At 45.5% G+C, this 18,914-nt stretch overlaps 1 pseudogene; it reads right to left on the reverse strand.

Annotated features, from left to right (window-relative positions):
- Window positions 1–385: 385 nt before the first annotated feature.
- LOC120912565 lies at window positions 386–589 on the reverse strand (annotated as a pseudogene).
- Between the last annotated feature and the right edge of the window lie 18,325 nt (window positions 590–18,914).

Raw genomic sequence — 18,914 nt, forward strand, 5'->3', positions numbered from 1 at the left:
ATAATGGTATATAATTCTGCAGGTAAATTAGGTCAGGGGATGATGTAATATTGACTCCCAAATATTTTATCTCGGTATCTTTCCAAATAAATGGGAACTCTTGCTTATATCTCCGTACATCCTGTGCGTTCACGCTAATTTTGAGGATTAATATATCCGCGTGGATTTTTGGTTGATATTCTGTCTCTATGTCTCTAATCTATGATAAAAAGTTATAGACCCTTCATTTCTTTGTAAGTGGGAAAACTTACAAAATCTGCAGGGGATCAAATAATTATAGATGTTGTCTTTTTAATTAGGACAATTATTTTATTTTTTTTGCACGTCTCCCAGGCTGGAGTTTTTGTTGGGTTGCTTTTGATTTTCATATTTATTTATTTTTATTCTCAGCTTGTGGTCATTCCGACATCTCTACAAGAGAGAAGAGGAACGTTCATCAACAGCTAGTAGAACTACCACAAAGCAGCGCTTTTAACTTTGCACTCAGGAACAACCACAACAGCAGCTCATCGTGATTGGTGAGTTTTAACACTTTCAAACACATTTCAACAGTCGAGCTATAGAAAAGATTGCTGATAAGTATATTTGAGCACATGCAAACTTTATATATATATATATAGTGAGAGGAAGCCAGGTAAATCTGGGGGTGTTGTCACAGACGGGAGATACATTTCTGCCTTGTTTAGAAAATTCACCAATTACTATCAGGTGTCGGCTGCAGAGGTAGCCAGAAAGGTTTAAGGACGTTGGATAGCTTCAGCTGTTCAGAATGAGGGAATTAAGGCCTCTATAAATTGTCCAGAGGATTACTACTCAAAACTGCATCCTGAGGCTTGTTGAGTTGAGGAGAGCAGTGAGCTGAGGAAGACTTCTGAAGGTGAAGTGGTTGTTAATGTCTTTGCTGTGTGATAAGAAAACCAAAAAGACTATTGTTTTCTGCTGGAAGACCAGCAGTGTCTGCCCAGCAGTAGGCTGTGCCTGACTCCATAGGTAGGTTCCTGTGTTGTGAAGGTAGACTGCCCAAGTGGCCAGGGTTTATTTTATGTTTTATTTTGTTTATGCTGTTTTGGTGCTTGCACTTGTTTCCAGCAATATGGAAGAATAAACCATAACCCTTTTTTTTCAACCACCCACGGCTGCCTCTCTGTGTAAATCAGTGTGTAGTGAACCCACTCAGGAGGTCACACACCCCTCTACCGAGCTAACCCCTTTACACAATATATATATATATATATATATATATATATATATATATATATATAATATTTTTTTTTATAGATTATGGATTAAAAACGTATTTATTTTTCCGTATGTAATTATTGTGTTCCTGGGATTTAAACTTTTTTATACTTTTTGAAATTATAAGAAAAAAGCTAAAAATATTAACTATGGACCTAGGCTTCTGGACTCTTCTTGAAGGCATTGATGATATCACTGTGCCTTGTCTTGGCCTCCACGTGAGAGCATAGTCCTCAAAATTCCACTCCATAATATTGTACTCTAGCATAATGCCGTTTTAAAAGCACATTCGCACCACAATGCAACTGTATTGTTCCGTGAGGTGTATTGCTTAAGCCAGCCAATTCAAAATGAATTTACTGTTAACTCGCAAAATAATATAAAAAATGTATGCTGGACTGTCTTTTTTTGTCCTGGGCAATCATGCACACAGCATAGGTATGTGTTGGAGTGTGCTAAAACCATACCTCCCAACTTTTTGAGATGGGAATGAGGGACACCTATCAGCAAAAGTATGCAGGCATAGGACACACCCCTTGCCACACCCCCTTAAAGGAGAATTGTACAAAAAACAAGATTGGCTAAACCTTCAAGTGCTTTTTTACCACTACTATTCCTTTGTATTGGCTTTTTGAATTTACAAATCTAGCCGTTTAGAAATCAGATGAAAGGTTTAGCACTGGGAAACAATTTTTAATAGAAAAAAAAAATGCATTTTATATACAGTTATATAGAGCAGACCAAAATGAGGGACAAATGAGGAGGAAAGAGGGACATTGCTCCTAATCAGGGACAGTCCCTCGAAATCAGGGACAGTTGGGAGCTATGCTAAAACAAAGGCGCATTGGAGCACTATAGATATATTACAATAATGTTTCAAAATATGCTCACTGAAAATGCACACCATTTAATTTACAGCAATTATGGTAATCGACTAATCAGCAGGTTTTCTGCAGAGAACTTTTAAGTTCCTAAAATAGTTTATTAAGAATAAGGAACATGTTAAAGCTCATATAATATCAGGCATATCAACCTCTGTACGACTTTATACAGCATATTATGTTTGTTCTGACACAAAGTTATGCGACCTCTGTTGCCCCGAATATTGCTCTTGTCTAGCAGCATGGTGGCACTGGACAGCAAGGATGGAGTTGTGAGATAAGGCCAGGGCAGCAAACAGTGACAAAGTCACATTCACCCTTTTCAAGCATTCTGATCCTGTAAGGGCTCTTGAAACCCTCCAATGCTGGACCTTAGCTGCTCTGTATATCTCATTACATTGTAGTTTACAATGGAGCTGTGTGCTCTGCAGACATTCATATCTAAGTAGAACGTCACCCCTCTTCTGATACACAAGTGAGAAAGCTCTCCAGCTCTCAAGGGCCCTGCTAGGCGCCTGAATTCCTGCCCTCTTTTTCAGCAGAGAATTGCTCCATTAACTCCATCTTTGCTGCTGAGCCAGACAGCTACTACTCCATCCCTGGCACTGCCTCCTCATAAATCCCATGCTTAAACCTAGGCTGAGATGTATGAAGTGCCCAGGCATGCACCAGTAATTACATTACTTCACAATTTCAATTGTAATGTTTGCAAGGCATTTGGAAAGGATTCTGGAGTTAAAAGCTGACTATTTTGAAAGAGCTAGATAACAAAATCCAAAGAAAATATAAAGTAAGCAGCTTTCAACACAGGGTTGGGTTATGCGATCCTGTTATTACTTACACATTTGACAGCGAATAATGTGTTGAGGTCGCAAAATAAAGCTTGAAGGATCGCTTCTACCCTATTTTATTAACCAAAATAGGGTAGATGTGAGCCAGAGTGTGTGATTAAAGGCTTCATTCTGGGCAGAGCTGCCCTCATGAACTAGATGACTGTGCAATGATCTGCAGAGCTCAAGCCTGACCATATGTATGAGCAGTAAAATGTGGGCCTAAAATGACCTCAATTGGTTTAGATATTTATAGGTAGAAACATGCTGCAAGCAAAGCTGGTATTGTCTTGGGGCCAGATTCACGTACAATTGCGCTGGGGACACGTAAGCCATTTAAGTTACACTGCCGTAAGTTTTCAGGTTTAGTGCTCGATCCACAAAGCACTTACCTGGAAACTTGCGGCGGTGTATCGTAAATGCGTCTGGCGCAAGGCGGGCCAAATAGAATGGGGCGAGTACCATTTAAATTAGGCGCGCTCCCGCGCCGGACGTACTGCGCATGCTCCCGTCGCAAATTTCCCGACGTGCTTTGCACGAAATTACGACGCGCCGACGTTTTGTGAATCGCAACGTCAAAAAAGATTTACGCCGGGAAAAATAAAAGATTTGAAAAAAATTCAAAGGCGACGCAGGAAAGACGGGCATACTTTAACATGGTGGAGTACTTTTACACCATATTAAAGGTGCCCTATCTTTGCGACGGAAATCTAACACTCGTGACGACGTAACGACGGGAAAAATCTTCGTGGATCTCCGTAACTCCTAATTTGCATACCCGATGCTGGTTTACGAAACAAACTCCCCCCAGCGGCGGCCGCGGTACTGCATCCTAAGATCCGACAGTGTAAGTCCATTACACCTGTCGGATCTTCTGCCTATCTATGCGTAACTGATTCTATGAATCAGTCGCATAGTTAGAAACAGAGATACGACGGCGTATCAGGAGATACGCCGTCGTATCTCTTTTGTGAATCTGGCCCTTGGTTCACAAATATGGCCCCTGGGAAGTTGCTCATGTGTGAAAAAAGGTTTTCCAAATTTTCAACAGATTTAATATGAACGTCTGAATTCACTTCATGGATTCACACGGATGGATCTCCAGCTTTACACCCTGCCCCAGAGGACCCTTTTGCATCATATACTATAATGACACTTACTGCACATACAGAAAGAGATGAAGCAAGCCTTATATTGCCTGGATTTACTTCACCAAGGCAGGGGCAGCTCCAGACCATTTTTTGGGGGGGGTAAGATCTTATGCTTATGTTCTGAAGTGGTCTTATAGGCATGGCTAAAAAGTGGGTGTGACCAAAGGTGGTCATGGCCAAACAGTGGGTGTTTCTTCACAGTCTATGACCTGTAATGTGTTACCATTGCCCCTTTTTTAGACAGAATAGGGCCTTGGGACACATTAAAGAGATTGTTGCGTAAAATAAGCCCAATTGGAATCAGCAATGATAACCCCCAGCATGGCACAAGAATAAAAACCCAAGCACAGCACAATAATAAACCCACAGCACTGCACAAAAAATAACCCCCAAGAGTATAGCAGTAAGTATGCCCCCTTCATTGTGAAACATAAAACATAGTGTATAGCGTGAAAAGGTCAGTATTATGTAGTGTATAGTGTATGGGGGTCAGGACCGTGTGCACTAGTAAGTGCAATGTATGACTTGAGTGTGTAGTGTCAGTGTAGAGCAGTATGTACAGAAAGTGCAGGGAGCAGTATGCGGAAAAAAATAGCAGTGTGGAGTGTGTGATATGTAGCAGTAGGAAAGTGCAGGGTAGGGACCTGTATGCGATGAGCTGTATGTAGTGCTAAAGAAGTAGAGCCATGTACAGTACCTAATGGCAGTGCAGAGCAGGCCATGAGCTGCATGTACTGGCAGGGGCAGGTAAGTAAGTGAACAGTATACAGTGACAGGGCAGTTAGCGAGCAGTGTATATGGGTAAGGCAGTCAGTGACCAGTGTGTAGTGGTGGGGTAGTCAGGGAGTAGTACGCAATGGGGGGCCAATAGGCAAGTAATAAATAGTGGGGCAGTCAGCGGGCCTTGGGGCACACTAAAGAGATTGTTGCATAAAATAAGCCCAATCGAAACCCCTGCTTTCCTATTAAAAACTGACCACACAAAGCAGGAAGACCCACCCCGGTCAGCTCTCTATGCTGAGAACTCAGCCTGCTCTCCTCTAATGATCAGACTTGTCCTGACACCGCCCCCTCGCACAGACATTCACTGACTTTTTTCCCTCGTCCTTAAACGTCCGTAGTTGCGAGAATGTGCCAGTAAAAATAGCCGAGATTGGTTTGGCTTGGAACTGTGCATGCGCCGTTCCGAAGCTTGCCAAGCAAATGCTGTATTCAGCCTGTGGAGGGCAGATTTCACAGAGCCTGTGTCATGCGGCGCCGGTGAGTGACATCCCGCCAGGTGCACGCGCCAGAATTTTAAATCTGTAACTAACCAGGAGGTCGGAGGAGCACAGCACTGGAGCAGGAGTCAAGACTCGGAGGCTGAGCAACCGACAGTGACAACAGGTGATGGTGGCAGAGGGGGATCCGATGGAGGCAGGGGGTGATGGCGGCACCGCAGACAGGGCCGGTGCAAGGATTTCTGCCTACACAAGCGAAGCTCCATTTTGGCGCCCCCCCCCCCCCCCAACGGCCACCCACCTCCCTTGCAAAAATGTTTCTTTCAATAATTTTTTTATATAAAAAAAACACACTAATTTGTGCTTTTGTAACCACGCCACACCAGAAATTCTTAGTATAATATACACCATACTACTAAATGTAAAACATACTGGACCCCTTTACATTACACAGCACCATACACCACTGGACCCCTTTACATTACATAGCACCCTGCACCTCTGGACCCCATTACACAGACACCCCCCAACAGTGCAGACCCCCACCCCCCACAGTACAGACACCCCTATAGTGCAGACCCCCACAGTACAGACACCCTTACAGTGCAGACCCCCACCCGACACAGTACAGACACCCCTACAGTGCAGACCCCCACCCCTATAGTGCAGACTCCCACAGTACAGACAACCCTACAGTACAGACCCCAACAGTACAGACCCCCCTATAGTGCAGACTCCCACAGTACAGACACCCCTACAGTGCAGACCCCCACAGTACAGACACCCCTATAGTGCAGACTCCCACCCCTACAATGCAGACACCCCTACAGTGCAGACCCCCACAGTACAGACACCCCTATAGTGCAGACTCCCACCCCTACAATGCAGACACCCCTACAGTGCAGACCCCCACAGTACAGACACCCCTATAGTGAAGACCCCTACACAGTACAGACACCCCTATAGTGAAGACCCCTACACAGTACAGACACCCCCCTATAGTGCAGACCCCCCCTCCCCCCCTCACAGTACAGAGTGACCCATAATCAATACCTTAGTCAGATAAGCGCGGGACATGCAAAAAACTGGTCAGGTGACCGGTCCCCTCCCCCTGTGTAGAAAGGAGGAGGAGGGGGAGGCGGCTTTACTCGGCGGAGACAGCCGAGACTAAACAGAGCCACGGCGTGGGAGAAGGGGGGTCACACGGCTCGCGTACCCCCCCCCCTCCTTGCAAAGCCACTACAGCAGGGGTATTGAATTAAAATTCACGGAGGTCCGATTAGTAACATTTTCTTCCATATGAGGTCCACATCGCAGTTTTGTGCAATTACTCCGATTCTTTACATCACAGCCCAGGCGAGACACACAATTCGTTTGAATGGGCTGCTGTGCCTGAGTTTTCTGCTGGGAAAAGGTCCTGGCATTTTTCTAAAAATGCAGCCGCATGGAAACTGCATGATGCATTTGTACCATGCAATTTACATGTGCGGGAAATTGCACTTTGCATTTCAGTGCATTTAGGAGTCAATGGTACCCCTTCACGTTTTCTGTGCAGCACCTCATTTTGTGCGCAGCTGCTTGTCCCCTTCACATCTTCCCCACCACAGTCCTGCCCCCCTTCACATATCCCCCCCACACAGTATTACCCCCTTTACATATCCCCCACACAGTAATGCCCCCCTTCACATATCCCCCCACACAGTATTACCCCCTTTACATATCCCCCACACAGTAATGCCCCCCCTTCACATATCCCCCCACACAGTATTACCCCCTTCACATATCCCCCCACACAGTATTACCCCCTTCACATATCCCCCCACACAGTATTACCCCCTTCACATATCCCCCCACACAGTATTACCCCCTTCACATATCCCCCCACACAGTATTACCCCCTTCACATATCCCCCCACACAGTATTACCCCCTTCACATATCCCCCCACACAGTATTACCCCCTTCACATATCCCCCCACACAGTATTACCCCCCTTCACATATCCCCCCACACAGTATTACCCCCCTTCACATATCCCCCCACACAGTATTACCCCCCTTCACATATCCCCCCACACAATATTACCCCCCTTCACATATCCCCCCACACAATATTACCCCCCTTCACATATCCCCCCACACAGTATTACCCCCCTTCACATATCCCCCCACACAGTATTACCCCCCTTCACATATCCCCCCACACAGTATTACCCCCCTTCACATATCCCCCCACACAATATTACCCCCCTTCACATATCCCCCCACACAGTATTACCCCCCTTCACATATCCCCCCACACAGTAATGCCCCCCCTTCACATATCCCCCCACACAGTATTGCCCCCCCTTCACATATCCCCCCCACACACACACAGCACTGCCCCCACACACACAGCACTGCCCCCCCACACACAGCACTGTCCCCCCACAGCACTGCCCCCCCCCCACACAGCACTGCCCCCCCCCCCACACACACACACAGCACTGCCCCCACACACACAGCACTGTCCCCCCACAGCACTGCCCCCCCCCCCACACACACACACAGCCCTGCCCCCACACACACAGCACTGCCCCCACACACACACAGCACTGTCCCCCCACAGCACTACCCCCCACACACACACAGCACTGCCCCCCCACACAGCACTGTCCCCCCACAGCACTGCCCCCCCCCCACACACACACACACAGCACTGTCCCCCCACAGCACTGCCCCCCCCACACACACACACAGCACTGCCCCCCCACACACAGCACTGCCCCCACACACACACAGCACTGTCCCCCCACAGCACTACCCCCCACACACACACAGCACTGCCCCCCCCCCCCACACACAGCACTGTCCCCCCCCCACACACAGCACTGTCCCCCCCCCCACACACAGCACTGTCCCCCCCCACACACAGCACTGTCCCCCCACAGCACTACCCCCCACACACACACAGCACTGCCCCCCCACACACAGCACAGCCCCCACACACACACAGCACTGCCCCCACACACACAGCACTGTCCCCCCACAGCACTGCCCCCCCCACACACACACACAGCACTGCCCCCCCACACACAGCACTGCCCCCACACACACACAGCACTGTCCCCCCACAGCACTACCCCCCACACACACACAGCACTGCCCCCCCCCACACACAGCACTGTCCCCCCCCCCCCACACACAGCACTGTCCCCCCCCCACACACAGCACTGTCCCCCCCCACACACAGCACTGTCCCCCCACAGCACTACCCCCCACACACACACAGCACTGCCCCCCCCCACACACAGCACAGCCCCCACACACACACAGCACTGCCCCCACACACACAGCACTGTCCCCCCACAGCACTGCCCCCCCCCCCACACAGCACTGCCCCCCCCCCACACACACAGCACTGTCCCCCCCCACACACAGCACTGTCCCCCCCCACACACAGCACTGTCCCCCCCCACACACAGCACTGCCCCACACACCCCATCCATCACATTTCCATATATTTTCCTCCCTTCCCTCTCCACTCCTACCTTTCACAGAGCGGAGAGCAGGAGGCGTGACAATCGTGAACCGAAGGCACAGGGGCGCGGGAGCTGCCGGGTTGAATTTTCTGTGAACTGGTGATTGGCTGCTAGGACCGCCTCCTAGCAGCCAATCATATCCTGATTAACGTGACAGGCAGTCCAGAATTGTCCCGCCCCCCGCCGTCCGCTCCTCTACTCATGATAGCGGAGGAGGCTGGGGACAAAAGCGGCAACTATGCCCGCACTACAGGCTCTCCGTTCCTCCCGTCATCGCCGTGGAGGTGCAGCGGCTTAAACCCGCAGGCAACTCCGGACAATAATAAAAAAAAAATATTAAAAAAAAAAATATATATAAAAAAAAAAAAAAAGGTCATCTTTCCGCCCCATCCCAGGCTGCGGACCTGCCCGCCCCAAGCGGCCGCTTGGTCCGCCTGGTGGTTGCGCCGGCCCTGACCGCAGAGAGGTACGATGGAGGCAGGGGGGAGATTGGAGGCAGGGGGAGATTGTGGCACCGCAGAGGGGGGGGGGGGGGGAAGGCAGGGGGTGTTGGTGGCAAAGGGGGATGGAGGCAGGGGGTGATGTGACTAAATAATTTGCCCTTATTATCTCGAAAATAACAAAAATATGTTTTGTTGACCTTAATATGTACCTTAAATTACATTTCTATTTGCCTGGCATACTTGTTTGTAGCCTAAATACTGAAATGTGCACCTAAAAATGTAATTTAGTAACTTTTGTGAAATGCCAATAAAAAGGGGGCTGCGCGAGTAAATTTCGGGTGTCGTACCAGTAAATTTCAATATGGTAGGTTGGCAACACTGCCTTCAGAGCGCTATTTTTAGTATTATAGCGCCTCTAAAGTGACGTATGCAGCTGAGAACAGAGGAAATGTGATCTCATATAAAAATGGGGAAAATGGTATTTATATTGTTTTTTTTATATCTGTACACAAATGTTTTACCTTCAATTTCTATTTTAAACTGAATGTTTATTTATTTTTTGCAAGATGAGGGTTTACAATCACTTTAAGGTAAAAAAACTTTTACCTTTTACAACCACCAATGGTTACATCTGCCACTGTGCGTCAATATTAAAGCGGATCTCCACTCTAAAGTGGAGTCCCGCTGATCGGAACCCTCCCCCCCTCCGGTGTCACATTTGACACCTTTCAGGGGGGAGGGGGGTGCAGACACCTGTCTACAGACAGGTATCTGCACCCACTTCCGGCCCTACGATACGGGCAAAGGACGGGTTTTTTCCTTACCTTCCGTCCGTCCCCCGTTGTATGCTGGGAACACTCGGCTCCCAGCACACAGCGGGAGCCAATCGGCGGGCGCAGCGCGACTCGCGCATGCGCCGTAGGGAACCGGGCAGTGAAGCCGGAGCGCTTCACTTCCTGGTTCCCTCACCGTGGATGGAGGGGGGAGCAGCAGGGTGACGAGCGATCGCTCGTCATCTGCTGCGATCACCGCTGGACTCCAGGACAGGTAAGTGTCCTTATATTAAAAGTCAGCAGCTGCAGTATTTGTAGCTGCTGGCTTTTAATACATGTTTTTAGTGGCACATCCGCTTTAAGTTGTATTAACAAACAAACAAACAAAAATGAGAATACAATTTCCTAAAAAACAACAACTGTAATACCCCTAGTCGAGTCTCCAGCAAAAAAAATTATATATATATACTGTATGTGTGTATATATATATATGTGTGTGTATATATATATATATATATATATATATATATATATATATATTGATCCAATAAGTTAAATTTGATCAAACTCCTTTTTTCTTTCCACCGCAAATTGTGTATCTCTCGACCCAAAGCTGAAACTGTTCTCACCAACTCCTTTGTCTCTCTAATTATGGAAAGACAAGCACACTTAATATAGATATCACGCCTCCAGCTTGCAGACAGTCTCTCCCTCTCCCTTTCTCCTCTGTCGCGTCACAATACACACAACTGGTGTCTGCTTCTGACAACTACTCCTCTAAAGGTATCCTCCCATCATATGTGTCATCAGTTAATTAAAGCCATGAAATTGCATAGAGTATAAAATGTTTATTGATTTACTAAAAAATATATAAATACATTGCACTCACAAATTGTTAGTGCTCATCAATACTATATACAACAATCCTAATTGGCAAACTTTTATATGCCGTGTCCTCCAGCTTGTCTGTGCACTGAACTCTGCTTGTATGCTACATTTACACTGCCACCCTGGGCTTGCAGAAGCTCCACCTGCTGTTTGCGTAATGTTGCTAGACTCTGCACAGATGCATTTTGAACAAATAGACTTTGTCAAGGGTATGGTTCCCTAAAGTGCATTTGTAAGGAAAGGTTAGTTACCATGGTGTGGTGGCCCCTCTACAAAGACTCGATACAATTTTATTCCTTTTATTCCTTATTTGTTAGAGATATATATATATATATATATATATATATATATATATATATATATATATATATATATATATATATATATATATATATATATATTAGTGCTGTCAAGCGATTAAAATTTCTAATCGCGATTAATCGCATTAATGTCATAGTTAACTCACGATTAATCGCGCGATTAAGGAGGTTCACCCTTTAAAACATTTTTTTTTTGTTTTCTTATTTTTTTTTTTTTTTTTTATAATATTAAATTGTGTTTTTTTATTTTTTTACATTTTGATCGCTTTTATTGCTGTCACAAGGAATGTAAACATCCCTTGTGACAGCAATAGGTGGTGACAGGTACTCTTTATGGAGGGATCGGGGTCTAAAAGACCTCCGAGCCCTCCTTTGCACTTCAAAGTATTCAGATCGCCGAAAACGGCGATTCTGAATACTGTGTACTTTTTTAAATCCGGCGCCATTGGCAGCCGGGAAAAAAAAGAAGTGACGTCATGACGCCGCTTCCGTGGTTTCAATGCGGAGACTGAATCAAAGCCGTTTACGGCTTAGTGTCAGTCTCCGCCTGGACACAGAACGCGGCGGATGGAGGATCGGGTCTCCCGGTGGGACGGGAGGCCCGGTCAGAGCGGCGAAAGGCGGCGGGAGGGGGGGGATGTCCCCTCCCGCTCCTCCGGCATAACAACCGAGCGGCTTTTAGCTGCATCGGTTGTTATGTTTGGATAGCCGATCGCCCGCTCTAAACATCGGTACCGGGATGATGCCTGGTTTTTCACACCTGCCAAAAGGTTTAGGCAGGGTTGACAAAATGCTGTAAATTATGAATGCTTTCAGAAATAGAAGTGTTAATTTCTTATTTTTGTCAATTACCAAAATGGAAAGTAAAAGAACATTACAGAAATCCAAATCAAATCAGTATTTGGTGTGACCACCCTTTGCCTTCAAAACACCATCAATTCTTCTAGGTTCTGACAGAACTCAGCAGGTAGGTTGTTCCAAACTTCTTGGAGAACTAACCACAGATCTTCTGTGAATGTAGGCTGCCTCATATCCTTCTATGTCTTCATGTAATCCCAGACAGACTCCATGATGTTGAGATCAGGGCTCTGAGGGGGCCAACCATCAATTCCAGGACTCCTTTTTCTTCTTTACGTTTAATATAGTTCTTAATGACATTGGCTGCATGTTTGGGGTTGTTATCCTGCTTCAGAATAAATTTGGAGCCAATCCCACACCTCCGTGATGGTAGGGCATGATGGATAAATATCTGCCCTCCAGCCCTTTGATGAACAAACTGCCTCCTGCTACAGCCACATATTTCAAATTTGGCTCATCAGTTTAGAGCACCTGCTGCGATTTTTCTGTACTCCAGTTCTATGTTTTTGTGTGTAGTTGAGTCGCTTAGCCTTGTTGCCAAGTCATCTTTTTGACTGCAATTCTTCCATAAAGACCACTTCTGGTCAGACTTATCTTGACGGTACAAGGGTGTACAAGTAAAACAGAAATGGAAGGCGCGCACACCTAGTGCATTACCAGAGATAATTTAATAATATATTTATTTTTTTGTATAAAAGTGGGTACTCAAAATGCAGCAGTATATAGCAGTCTTGTGGCTTCTATCAGTTCCTGGTAAAGCTTGTAGGAGGAGTTTTTATACTGCACTGAGATGTCCTATCAGGTTTCAGGACCCCTGACCTTCTTCTGTCTGGACAACGCTGATTGGCCCCGTGCTGATCACATGCATGCTCCCAAGCTCAACCTCTCTAGCAATACACACCAAACTGAACATGTGCAATCTGACACCAAAGGCTCTGTATTATCCTGACATGTTCTGGAGTCAGTGTAAGAAGAGGAGGATCTGTGCATATAGGATCAAACAGCCTTTTTACACAGTGCGTAGGATTAACTCCTTAGGTTCCACAGTGATTATACCAAACATGCTTTACTGCAGTGGTCATCAGCCCTGTCCTCAGGGCCCACTAACAGGCCAGGTTTGCAAGATAACTGAAATACATCACAGGTGATATAATTTGCTGCTCAGTGATTGCAGTATTCTAGTCTGCATCTCCCCAAGGTAATACATAAAATCTGGCCTGTTAGTGGGCCCTAAGGACAGGGTTGTGTATTCAACGTGTTTCTTTTCCCTGATATTTCTGTGCTTTCCTTCCAATATTTCTTTCCTTTGCATTTTATAAATCTTCTCAATCTCTCTATCTATATTCCTCTTTTTCAATATACTAGGGCCCAGATTCTGAAAGGGCTTACGACGGCACAACGCAATGTGCGCCGTCGTAAGTCCTAATCTGGGCCGTCGTATCTATGCGACTGATTCTTAGAATCAGTTACGCATAGATAACCATTAGATCCGACAGGCGTAAGGCTCTTACGCTGTCGGATCTTAAATGCTATTTTTTTTTTCGCCGCTAGGTGTCGCCTCCGTCGTTTTCCCGATCGAGTATGCAAATTAGCAAAATACGCGAATTCCCGAACGTACGCGCGGTCGACGCAGTGAAGATACAAAGTTTACGTTAGATTTGCGACGTGTAAAGTTGCCCCTGCTATATGAGGGGCAACCAATGTTAAGTATGGCCATCGTTCCCGCGTCGAAATTAAAAAATTTACGTTGTTTGCGTAAGTCGTCTGTGAATGGGGCTGAACGCCATTTACGTTCACGTCGAAACCAATGACGTCCTTGCGACGTCATTTAGCGCAATGCACGTCAGGAAATTTTAGGGACGACGCATGCGCAGTACGTTCGGCGCGGGAACGCGCCTAATTTAAATGATCCACGCCTCCTCCCCGGATCATTTGAATTAGGCGGGCTTGCGCCGGGGGATTTACGCTACGCCGCCGCAACTTTACAGGCAAGTGCTTTGTGAATCAAGCACTTGCCCGTAAAACTTGCGGCGGCGTAACGGAAATGAGATACGTTACGCCGCCGCAGAGATGCGGCGATCTACGAGAATCTGCCCCTTTCTCTATAAATCTATTTTTTAATAAAGTAGAGTGTGAAGCCTATCTCCAGGTGGAAATTCAACTTATTTGGATCACATGTTAAAAGTTACTGTATTCACATGTTGGAGTGACTGTTTATATACTGTATTTATTGGTATGGTTTTTAAAAAAAAAAATCTCCTGAGCAAATCTGCATATAAATAACTGTGATCCGAAATCTTGAAATATAGCCTTGTTTTTATGCAAGTGCAATACAAATCAATCTAATGTGATTTTATTATGATTGGAAATTGTTTCATACAAAGGTATCATAAAAGTGCTGACTTGTTTCTCCTTTGTTTTCATTCATCTAATTTGAGATGTCGATACCAACGATGTTATCAAAATATATGTATAACTCCTCTCCTAATTATATTTAATTAAATTAATTCTATTAAGCGAGTTGAAAAAAAAGTTTGAATGTTAGTGAACTGAAAACTACAAAGTAAAGAAGTAAAGTAGGGAAACCATGTTGGATTATAAAGCACTTTAAAGAGTACTGGTTGCCTTTAGCTATTTGGCCTATCGGATTACCCATTTCATATTTGTGGTATATATTTGTTAAACATTCTAATTTCAGCGGGACATTCTTTTCTGCCTTGATGTCTATAGATGTGGGGCCTACAGGAAGCAGGCTTGGTTTGGGGAACTGGGAGAGGTTTTGTGACATTGGAGGTGGTCTGAATGGCATGAATTCTAGGGTTTCAGCTAGCGGTACATGGCGTATGGAATACCCTAAAGGTTTTTCTGTGGGCAGAGGTACTTTATTAAAGTAAATATATTAAAAAAAAAAAAGCTTAGAACTTTGTGAAATCATATATGAAGCATATGTGGGAAATTTTAGTTAGAAAACAAGCAGATGTTTGAAAAACATACCGAATTTAAGGGTACCACTGTGTTTAGATGCTGGGGAAATGGAAAGGTTCACTTTAAAGAGTAGCTCTGAAAATTAAGCAGGCCCCATGCCTCAAATTGCACATTCTAGAAGTAGTTTTTACTGAAACAATCACATGACCCAAAAGGCAGAACTTGTTAAAAAAAAAAGGGGGGGGGGAGTAGGGTATTCAGCTCTTTGTGGCTTGTGGTTCACTTATGATTGTAAGAGATTTGCTGGAGAATGTTGAACTTGATATGTGAATATAGGAGGATGGAGCTTGGTTAGTGCACCTTTAACAAACAATTGCCTATCCAGATAATTGGTGTTTATGGATAAAAAAAAACTGTGCATGCTTTTGCCTAAAGGGGTTGTAAAGGTACAATTTTTTCCCCCTAAATAGCTTCCTTTAACTTAGTGCAGTCCTCCTTCACTTACCTCATCCTTCGATTTTGCTTTTAAATGTCCTTATTTCTTCTGAGAAATCCTCACTTCCTGTTCTTCTGTCTGTAACTCCACACAGTAATGTGAGGCTTTCTCCCTGGTGTGGAGTGTCGTGCTCGCCCCCTCCCTTGGACTACACAATGGCTCTGCGGGAGGGATTCCCTCAGCAACACTGACTGTGTTGATGAGGGAATTGAGGCATTTTCTTTCCTGCAGCCTGTGGTTGCAGGAAAGAAAATCATATCATATATACCAAAGGCCGAGCTGTTACTGATCACCTTCACCAACACAGAAGTAAGCTCTTTCTCTGATTCAAACACCCTCACATGAGCTCTCCTCTGATGCAATGGCTCTAAACTCCGCTTTTGAGAGCACCCTCTTGTGTTAGTGAAGGTAAACCACAGCAGGCCACTCTTAGCAACATCCTGGGAGTTTTCCAGTCAGACTTCATGAGGTACGTAAATAGCCTACACCTATAGCAAGGGCATTATCCAACTTTGCTCAAAACTACATGCCTTATCTGCATAGGCAGATTTTTTGTAAAGGCAAACTAACCCCTTTAAATACTGTGCACAACTTTGGTCCTTTTAATGAAGCTATTATATAGATATTCCGGTCAACGTACTGGTGACGATGTGTAGAAAAACTCAATTTGTATTGTTATTGGATACATTTTCTAACTGCCATTTTGCCATAATTGTTGAATGCTCTAGAATAGTGTGGTAACAAGCAGATTTTTATTTTCTTGCTATATGTTTGTATGTATGTATTTTTTCTAATCGGTGACACTCGATCCAGAACACTTGAGGAACATGCTATATCTATATGTAGTCTCTTACAATGCCATCCCCTTCCCTAAGCTTTCTTGGCAGGAGAGTTGACCTGGGAAAAGTGTGTGGGCCGCTCAGATTTGATAGGGAGGGGGTATGTGGACAGTGCATCTGCAGCTGCTGCTAGAATGCTGACAGGGGATGGAGCCCATCCTGGCTCCTGTAAAAGTTCAAGAAAGGAAGGGTAACCGCTGGAAGTTGCACATTTATGGTGTCCTGCTGCAATGAATGGAGTGGCAACCATAATCTGGACTCTGATCAGGCCACGCCCCCAACACATTTCACTCCATCCCCAGTGCTTAGTCATGGGGGTGGGGTGAAATGTGTTGGAGGCGTGTCCTGGTTGGAGTGCAGCCTGAGGTTGCCACTCCATTTATTGCAGCAGGATACCATAGATGTGCAACTTCCAGGGGTTACCCTTCCTTTCTTGAACAGTTTGAATTTACCCCAGGTATTTGGTACCGTTTCCTCAGACAAAGAATAATACTGGGGATGTCTAACCACTCCTCCTCTGCTCACAAAAGGTAAATGCATCTAATGCACACACTGAGGTGTATACCATAAACTTTCATCAGAAAGTTCATTCGGACACCAAAGCTTTCATGACCTGACTGTTAAACCATAGCTGAGGCTGGGTTCACACCGCAGCATGGAGTGGGTCACAGCAGGGGTTCGGCGCGTCTCAAGTCACCGTTTCTGGTCCGATTTCAGTCTGAATTTTTGGCTGAATTCGGACCTGAAACGGACCAAAAGACGCACAGCACTCCTGTGCAATTTGCACTTGAACCACTCCGGAGATGTGTGAATCGGCTCCATAGAGAGCTGGTCACAATCTTGTGACATAATAATTGGAATTCTGAGAGTCCACATCAGTGTGAACCCAGTCTAAAGCTCAAAACAAAAATGTAACATATTACAGGTTACCTGCTCTTAGATGTGGTGACTGCATTACTTTTCTGTTTTTGGGCATTATTTCCTTTATTGTTGTTGGTGATTCTGCTAGTAACCCATTTCTTGTCCTAGGGTGACAACACAATCTTAATGGAAGAGTATGGTTGTCAACCTATACCACTCCTGATTTGGACTACAAACATCACCTCCTCTCATCATCTCTATTACACAGAGGGGAGTTGTTTTGGAGTTTGCAAAAGATTGCTGGAAATGTAAACAACTGTTTAGTGCAATACAGTTATGAAAAAAATTTGGGAGCAACTGCGCTAATAAAGTCCTAGTACAATGTAATGGTACTCCTAAGGAATACTACTGTGAAAAATTAAGCTGCACCTTACTGTATACGGTGGAACAGTGATAGCATAGGGAAAAATAACAAGATGCGCTAAATACATACAAAATATGATACCAAAACAACATGTAACAAATCAATGTCCATAAGTGAAGGTGAGGGACGGCAGAGCTTCTATCCACCCGTAGAGTGAGAAAAGAAGATGAACCTAATGATCCACAAATAAGTCCAGGGTTAAGAGGTGACTATCCCGAAGCAGTGATCCACCACCAAGAGCGAATATAGCCTCTTACCGGATATCCGGCGGTCTCTTAAAGCGGGAGTTCACCCATTTAAAAAAAAATCTCCCCTTAGCTTCCTGCTCGTTCGGTCTAGGGGAATCGGCTATTTATATTAAAATATGAGCTGTACTTACCCGTTTTCGAGCTGCATCTTCTTCCGTCGCTTCCGGGTATGGGTCTTCGGGAGCGGGCGTTCCTTCTTGATTGACATTCTTCCGAGAGGCTTCCGACGGTCGCATCCATCGCGTCACTCGTAGCCGAAAGAAGCCGAACGTCGGTGCGCCTCTATACTGCGCCTGCGCACCGACGTTCGGCTTCTTTCGGAAAATCGTGACGCGATGGATGCGACCGTCGGAAGCCTCTCGGAAACCTGTCAATCAAGAAGGAACGCCCATTCCCGAAGCCCATACCCGGAAGCGACGGAGAGGATGCGTCTCGTAAACGGGTAAGTACTGCACATATTTTAAAATAAATAGCCGATTCCCCTAGTAATAACGAGCAGGAATCTAAGGGGGAAAAGTGCCCTCTAAGGGTGAACCCCCGCTTTAACTAAAAGAGGACCCCAGAAAGCATGTCAAAGATGAACCGTTGAACATCAGAGTGCAGGTGGGCTGAGCTGGAAACCAATCTTTATCTCATTCCAGTGCTTGCGAACTCGATTAACAGGTAACATGGAAAGACATATGGGAACCGCAATAGTGTAAAACCATAGATGTATTTATTTTAAAAGAAGTCAAAAACACACTTACATTAAAACAATGGTAAAAGGGCATGTCAATTGGAGCTCCGGCCGGAAGCTGACCAAAAAAAAACCCGTTCAGATGGTTAAGAAGTCGTGCAAGTATACGGGGGGTGATCCGTTCCGCCCGACCGGTTTCGCGATAAATCGCTTCCTCTGGTAAATCGCTACATCTATGGTTTTACACTATTGCGGTTCCCATATGTCTTTCCATGACCATGAAGAGGAAAGACCTTTCCTCTTCATGGTCTTCCCCAGTGACG

The sequence above is a fragment of the Rana temporaria genome, chromosome 8, assembly GCF_905171775.1.
Source record: "Rana temporaria chromosome 8, aRanTem1.1, whole genome shotgun sequence".
NCBI classification, from domain to species: domain Eukaryota; kingdom Metazoa; phylum Chordata; class Amphibia; order Anura; family Ranidae; genus Rana; species Rana temporaria.